Genomic DNA, 8,193 nt, shown 5'->3' on the forward strand with positions numbered 1-8,193 from the left:
CTTACTTAAGTTCATCTTAGACAGAAAAGTTGTATTATATTGTCACTATTTTCCGAATTTACACAACCCAAACAATCTGGGTTTTCTTTTCTTTTCTTTTTTTAGAAAATAATCAGCATGTTAGCTGCATTAGTTCCATTACTTGAATACAAACAATTTCAAAATGACTAACAGTGAAATCGTGCTTTTGCATGAGTAGTAGTCTTATATTCCTTCAGATATGCACCTTGTTCCTTTAGTCTGACAGCTACTTGACAGCTGCATGTGTTAACATTCACCCTCGTCCCTTTTCGTAAAAGTTACTGTGTAAAATGTTACTATGTCGGACAAAGTAGCCTTTCTGTACAACTTTCGACACAGCACAAGTGTGAACGGAGCGTACATGTGACTGGATAGATACGCACCAGTGGCTGTACTATGAGTAGTGTGACGTGATTTAGTGAAGACAGTTTGTGTCAGAAAATCACAACACACCTTTTTCATGCACTTTATTTGGCAATTTCAAATCTATTAGGCAAGAAAATAAAATGTCCATAACAATAAAACAGTACTGCGACGAAAACAGACACAGATAGCGTAAAGAATAATGATACCCATGATGAATGTAATCTGAGATTTATTGCCCACATGTTCCAACCAGTTCTTCAGATATTCCGGTTCTAGCTCTGACTGGAACCTGGATCCGTCCAGAAAGCATTGCTACACCTGCTGCTCTCTCTGCTGACTCCGTGTTCTCCCATGGGGAGGTGGTACAGGAGTCCTCACTTCCAAAAAATGTAGGTTCACTAAGCTCTCTCTGCCAAACGATAACTCCTCGTTTGAACTGCACCGGCTAAGCTATTTGTTGTTGTCATATACCGCCCTCCAGGGTGTCAACTAGGCAACTTTGTAGTCGAACTGGACATGTTGCTGTCCGTTATTCAGGCACTGACACATCACTGTTGTCATTAGGGATATGAATATCCACACAGACAAAGCCAAAGTAAATGACTTTCTGTCAGTTATGGCATCATTTGACCTCAAGCAGGTCTCCGCCCCTCCCACAAGCGAAGCAGGAAACACACTTGGCCTGATTTTCTGCTAAAACTACTCCACAGCAAATTTGAGTGTCACTCTGCTTCATCTGCCAGACCACTATTTGATTCGGTTCACCGTTTCCTCACCAGAAGACTTTCCTGTTCCTCCGTAAATGGTCTCCTTCCTCCACAATCTTCGGTCCTTCACACCGACCCAGCTTTCTGATGAGGTCTTGGCCTCCATGCCTCCTCACAACATACTCTCCTCACTCCCGGTTGACGAGGCCACAGACACTCTCTGCTCCTTGTTAGCCTCCTCTTTGAACAATCTCTGCACTCTAACATCAAAGCCTGCTCAGAACAGTGAAGTCAATGAGAAAGCAAAGGGTGGGACTCAGAGCAGTGGACAGAAAATGGTGTAAACCCAGAAAGCCCACTGACCTCAGTGTCGATCAAAATCTACTAACAGGATGCAAAAAATACATAATTTTTAAATCCTATTACGTCTGCGCTGCCTGTAGACACCACAGTCCTATTATCACACTTGTTTTATGACACTTATCCAGGTTGTTTTCTCCTGACTAGATCCTTTCTTGTTTTGTATCTACTCTCACATGTATGCCGCTTTGGATAAAATCATCCGCTAAATGAAACTGTAGAACTGTAAATATAATGAAAAAGATAACCTAAATAGCATCTTAAGCACATAGGAGCTGTCTAAAAGCATGAAAATCAACATGACGTTATGTTGCGAAGGATTTATTATTAGAAACACATTTATAGCAAATTTCATAAATCATCCAGTGATACCTGCCTTCTTCAAAACAGCCTCAGCGCCATTCAGTTCCTACCGAGAGCTGAGAGCTGCTGAAAATGGTGATAGCTCTTGGCAGTAAAAAAAGAAAACGAAACAGTCTGTTAAATGAACAATATTTGTTGCCTGTGTGAGGAGGCCAGCTGCTGTGATTAGTGGGAGAGGTATAGTTTATACCTAACAATAACAGCTGAAGCACTGAACTCATAACAACCCTCTCTTCTGAGTTGAGCTAGTCTACTCAGTATTATTCATTCAAGTTGGCATGTCCCTTCGCCCGAGGAGGAGAGAGTCATTCTCACGGTCACTTAGCAACTACCAAATATTGTTTAGTTAACGCTAAAAAAAATGTAAACATTCCCTCACACTTGCTCATGCGTACACTTCCACTTACAGCGGGTAAAATCGTCACTGAACCTTATGCATGTAAGCTCAACAAGAGAAAATGTTGTCGTTAAGTGTGCAGCTTGATCCTATTTAAATTCAGTAGTTACATACCCTGATACAAGCGCCACCATCCAAGGTGAGTGTCTGCTTGTTAAACATTTGTGTCTTCTCAGAGGTTATAAACACAATCTCTCAGCTTTGACCCTTGAGTGCAGATGTACTGCTAGAACAAACAAAAGGATAGCACAATATAAATAACGATGACTCTCTCTGCACCCGTTGCTAATCACATCTAAATAGCAACTGTTTCTAGGACAGGAGATCACCTGCTGCAAGCCAGGTCTTTTTAGCACTGAATGGCTGTCCTGCTAGAGCAAAGCTTTAGCGTCAGTTGGCAGCTGTCTTTCTGCTTTGGAAATTTGACTATTGCTGCAGAAATCATACTGTAGATTAAAATTAAAAATTATATATCGCAAGCTAGAAATTGTAAAGCCTCTTGCTGAAATTGTATCTCACAGTTATCTTTGTAGAAACTTGAAGCTGTAAGACTATAAGTGTTTCTCCTGAAGTTTTTGATTTAGATGTAAGTTTTTCCGGCTGCACTTATTATTATTGCTCATGACAATTCCTCAGTTTCTCTAAATTATTCTACAAAAGCTGTCACATCAGCTCCTGGTTTGGCTCTGTTTCTAACCCTCTGATAGATTGGTGACCAGTCCAAGGTGTCCCCTGCCTTCACCCCAAGTCAGCTGGGATAGACCGTAATGAGGATTAAGAGGTGTATAGATGATGAATGTACAGAAGTTCTTCTCCTCCTCACTCTCAGTCTGACAAAGTCCAAGTACACTCTGCAGGAAAATTGATGAGAAAGACAAAAGGAGCGGAATTAAAGCAGGGAGGCAGTAGTAGAGAATGATATGTGTCATGTGGTGATGTCATGCACCCAGAGTGACAGTAGTGGTGGTCAGAGCCTGAGTCAGAGGATGACATCAGCACTACAAGCTGTCAGACAGGTTGTGAAAGGGCTTAGTCCCACGCTCCTATTGTCCCCTGGTAAATGCCGGTATTCAGCCTGCCACCGGCCTTACCATTTGGTAATCTGACCTAACACACAGTTAAACACAGAACAAAGACACACAAACAGCAAATTTAAAGGCCAGCATAGAAAACGCTGGCGGTAAAATGTCATCCTGTAATTCAACATCACAGCTTGTTGAATACAGTGGAAAGAGCATACAGCTTTGAGTGTGAAATTTGACAAGCAGACTGATTCAGTGGAGGTTAAAAAGCTTGTACTGTTTCTCTCTGAGTTTAGCTTCTAAAACCTAACAAGTTTCAGTACTGGGGTTAGGACCTAGTGTTAACTTTGGTGTGAAAAATGCAGTGACTGAGAGTGCAACTAATCTATGGGAAAGTAGCTGATAGTAGTGTATGCTTAAATTTGGTCTCCACACAAATGCTAGCTGCAAATTCTGTTACCAGCGCAAGATCAAGCATACATTTCCATTATATTTGAGGTTCATTTTTGTACAGTTGGAGAAAGTGGAAACACATTCTATAGTTTATATATTTGCATGACTAAGATCTGACGTATTTATTTCCACCGTTTGCTCATCAAGGGTTAAAATCTTTTATTTACTAATGCATTTATGAACCTGCCACCCTTAATACATTAAATATCTAAATGACAAATTTTAACGTGTGTCAAAGTTACATAACATGGTGAATTTCAACCACATTATCTCCTGAACAGCTGTTCAGTCGTACAGGGGTGAGAGGAAGTGCTGACAGAGAGAAGGATGTGTAATGGCACAAATGTAAAAACAGGCAGTTGCTCTCCAGTTCCCACATTCATTAAAAATGCACGAGGCCTAGTTGTATTTTCCGAACATGTAATTCCCCTTAATGTGGACAGAGCGCACTGAATAACAAGATGTCTTTGGGTCAGGTTGACCTTGTGACATATTGTTCATTTTACTTCTTAGAGCCGAGCAGGGACACCATGAGTCAGGGGTGCTGACTGGATCTATTTCCATAAGTGAGTGTGGTGTGTGCATCTGACAGCTTCGGTTTGGGGAAAATTATTTCAAAGAACTGTTCCATCTACCTTTTATTGCACCTGTTGAAATCAACAGGATTGCGCTTAATGTGAATCATGCCTCATTTGATGCAGGAGTGCGTGGGTGTGTTGGTGGATTCACATTGATGATATCACCTCCCAAGTGGCATAATTAATATTGATGTTGTTTTCTTCACATTTGACAGCGGGGGGAAATAATCAGAAGAGAAAATCTACAATTACATGTTCTACTGAAAACTGGAGTCATTATCGTTCTCCAACACTCACCAGCCCAACAAGCAAAGAGGAATAAATTAAAAGATTACATCATGTGAGTCCTTACTAAAGATACCCATATGTGGGGAAAAACATCTGAAAAACAGGCTCTTCTAAATAACCCTTTTCAAACAAAGGTGAAAAGTGTTTCGTGCTGATGCATTGCATGCAGTGTTTAGAAGATAGCTGGAGTGCTCCCTGCATGAACAGGCTGTATGGACTCAAGTTAGAAAAACCTTTAAATATAGTACATATACACTACCAGTCAAAAGTTTTAAAAAGCCCTAATTAGCAGGAAACTGTCAGTTTTATTAATCAGATATGTTTACACTTACAAGGAAACTGACTCCAGTTCCTAGTAGCTGTCATTGTACAAAGCACACAAACATTTAACTCATGTACAAGTCAGTAGGTGAAATGACATACACTACCCATCAAAAGTTTTAGAACGCCCCAGTTTTTCCATTTTTTTAATTGAAATTCAAGTAGCTCAAGTCTAACGAATAGCTTGAAATAGTACAAAGGTAAGTGGTGAACTGCCAGAGGTTAAAATAAAGTGACGTTAATCAAAACTGAAAAATAATGTACAGTATATTTTGGAATTATGCAAAAAGGCCTTTTTCAGGGAACAAGAAATGGGTTAACAACTTAAAGCTGTTCTGCACTAATGGAGGTTGATCAAGCCTTGAAAGTTGGTGCTATCAAATCCTACAGGTGTCCCAACTTTTCTTGATTCCTTACAACCCCATCTGTCTGCATAAAAGTAGTGCTGGAACACACTGTGGCCCCATACCCTCAAGAGCATTGTTTAAACACTATTGTACTGCAGAAAGTAGTGTGTTGCTAGAAGAATGGCAAGGAAAAGGCAATTTACAATAGAAGATATACAGACCATCATAACACGTAAAAATGTAGGTCTTTGCTACAGAGAAATTGAGAAAGAAGGTCAAGGTGTCAGTGAGTACAGTTTTCTTCACCTTGAAAGGGCACTCAGAAACGGAGGTGAACTCTGACAGGAAGAGGTCTGGAAGACCCAAATCCATAACAAAATGAGAAGACAAGTTTCTGAGAGTCAACAGCTTGGTGATAGGCGACTCTCAGAACAACAGCTTCAAGCACAGCCTCATAGTGGTCGTATTGAGCAAGTCTCAGTTTCAACTGTGCAGAGAAGACTTGGAGTTGTGGGTTTGACAGGTGGAGTTGCAGCAAGAAAGCCATTGCTAAGATGTCAGAAGAAGAAAAAGTTTCTTGCCTGAGCCATGAAACACTGCCAGTGGATTACTGAAGACTGGAAGGTCTTCATCCTACAGCAAGATAATGATATTAACCAAAGATCTTAATATTTTCTATGACCTCCTTTGGCCCTGATAACAACTTGCATTCTTGCTGCCATTGTTTTTATGTATTTTTCCACAGTGTTTTGAACAGGAGTGAGGAATTTGAAACTGAATTCACCTTTTTCTACCCATATTTAAGCCAGCTCACTGGAATTTGTCTTCTCAATTTAAAAAAACTGTAAACTTAGGGGTCCAGATAGCTCAACTGGTTGAGCGAGTGTCCTGTGTACGGAGCAGCCTGGGTTTGATTCCAGCTCACAGCCCTTTACTGCATGTCTTCCCCCCATTCTTCTGTTGTGCCTAGTAAATAAAGCCATAAAAATACTGTAAATTTAAACTGGGTTGCGGTCTACTAAACTTAAGCAAAAAATATCGATATCTTTCTGCATGGAGTTTGCATGTTCTCCTTGTGCATGTGTGGGTTCTCTCCAGATTCTTCCTCTCACAGTCCAAAAAACATGCTCAGGTTAATTGGCGATTCTAAATTGTCTGCGAGTGTGATTGTCTCTATACGTAGTCCTGTGATAGACTGGTGACCTGTCCAGCATGTCCCTGCCTTCACCCTTAGTCAGCTGGGACAGACTCCAGCCCCCAGTGACCCTAATGAGGATTAAGTGGTGTATCAATAATGTATGGATGACATAAGGGGTAAGGCAGACCAATGTGTAACTATTGTAGTATGAAAAGAGCTGTGTGCTTGTCTGCTCTTTGCTTACAAAAGTCTGCACTGATCTGCCAACACGGACCCAAAACGTAGAAACTGGTCCAGACAAACAAAAAGTAGAGGTTTGGACGAGGTCACCAGTGGAAGCACCAGCTTCATCAAAGTGTCCCTCTAAACCACTCAACAGGGTTTGATCACAACCTCTGACAGCAACAGGACAGCTGTTTGCATTTAGATTCACAGTGCCGTGTCATTTGCCTTTGTTAAAATATCCCTACCCTTTTAGATGCAATATACTTGTAGATGTAGAGAGGCACTGTTACGACTGTTTGCCATGTCTTAGTTGATGCTTGCCTGGAATTCACTTGTGCTTCTCTCCACACATTTCTGATCGCTTAGGTTTTTTTCTCCCTTGTGCTGCATTTGGCTTGCCCCCAGAATCTGAAGCAAAGCCACACCATTTGGATTGCCACTTATCATAGTGAGACACATAAGTCTTAAACCTCCAAAGCCTCAGGTGAATGCTGTAGGGGTCAGTGACCTTCGTATTTCAGTCATTACTATAGACAAATGTGGACAGCATGGACAAAATTTAAGAAATAAATCATGAATACTATTTTAGTAAACATCCTATGAGGATGTGAAAACAGATGTTAATATATGTAGATAAATCAACAGTTTATTTCACAGTCAGGATTTTACTTCATGCTGGAGAACCACAGCGATGTTCGAAGTCAGTTTGCATTCATAAGTCTAATCTTTTCTCAGCTGGTACACTGCAGAAAGAGCTCCAGGCTGTGGCACATACATAGAGTTGAATGCTGTCTCCCAAGAAAAATCAGCTCAGTCTTTATTCTGTTAATACATTATTGAAAGCTATTTTTGCAGCAACACCCCAAGAACAAAGGCACTGCAGCTGTCATTTTCAACTTCACAGACAGGACAGCACGGATATTTTGGGAATCTTTTCTTCCTTCTGTTTCATTCTCCCAGACTTCACTCCTCTCGAGCAGTTTTTGTCTCAGAATCTGCTCGTACTATGTGTCCAGAAGCTTCTGTTATCGTGCTGTTCAAAAAAAAAAGCAGTCATAGTTTTAGAATACACCAGTTCTACTGGTTATTCTGCACCAAAGTTATTTATTTATAATAGGGCTCTGACGGATGTCTTGTTTAGGACCTTTAGTCATGAGCTCATTTTTATTTCCCATGTACTTAGTTTGATTTTTGATGCATTTAGAAATGGACCCAACTACACATCAAGCTACTCTGTTATACGCTGCCTGTCCAAAAAAAAAGTCGCCAGTTGAATTTAACTAAGCAAATAGGTAAAAGCCTTCCATTAGATAATCACTGCAGTGATGAATACGTTTCAGCTGCAACAACATATTTAGCCCTAGCTGATGCAGTGAGGAGCTTCTCATTTCTTAAACAACCATGATGGAAGACATATCCTGTGGTCATCAAAAAGATGATAATCTGTCTCAGAAGGGTCAAAATACTGGCCTGCATCAAGCAAAGAAAACAACTAAGGAGATTTCTGAAACTACAAAAAACAGGTTAAGAACTGTATTGTTAAAACCTGGAAGGACAGTGGTGAACCATCACTTTCGAGGAACAAACTCTTAGATGACTGTAGGAAA

This window comes from Acanthochromis polyacanthus, chromosome 16 (genome assembly GCF_021347895.1).
Source record: "Acanthochromis polyacanthus isolate Apoly-LR-REF ecotype Palm Island chromosome 16, KAUST_Apoly_ChrSc, whole genome shotgun sequence".
Classification (NCBI taxonomy): Eukaryota; Metazoa; Chordata; class Actinopteri; family Pomacentridae; genus Acanthochromis; species Acanthochromis polyacanthus.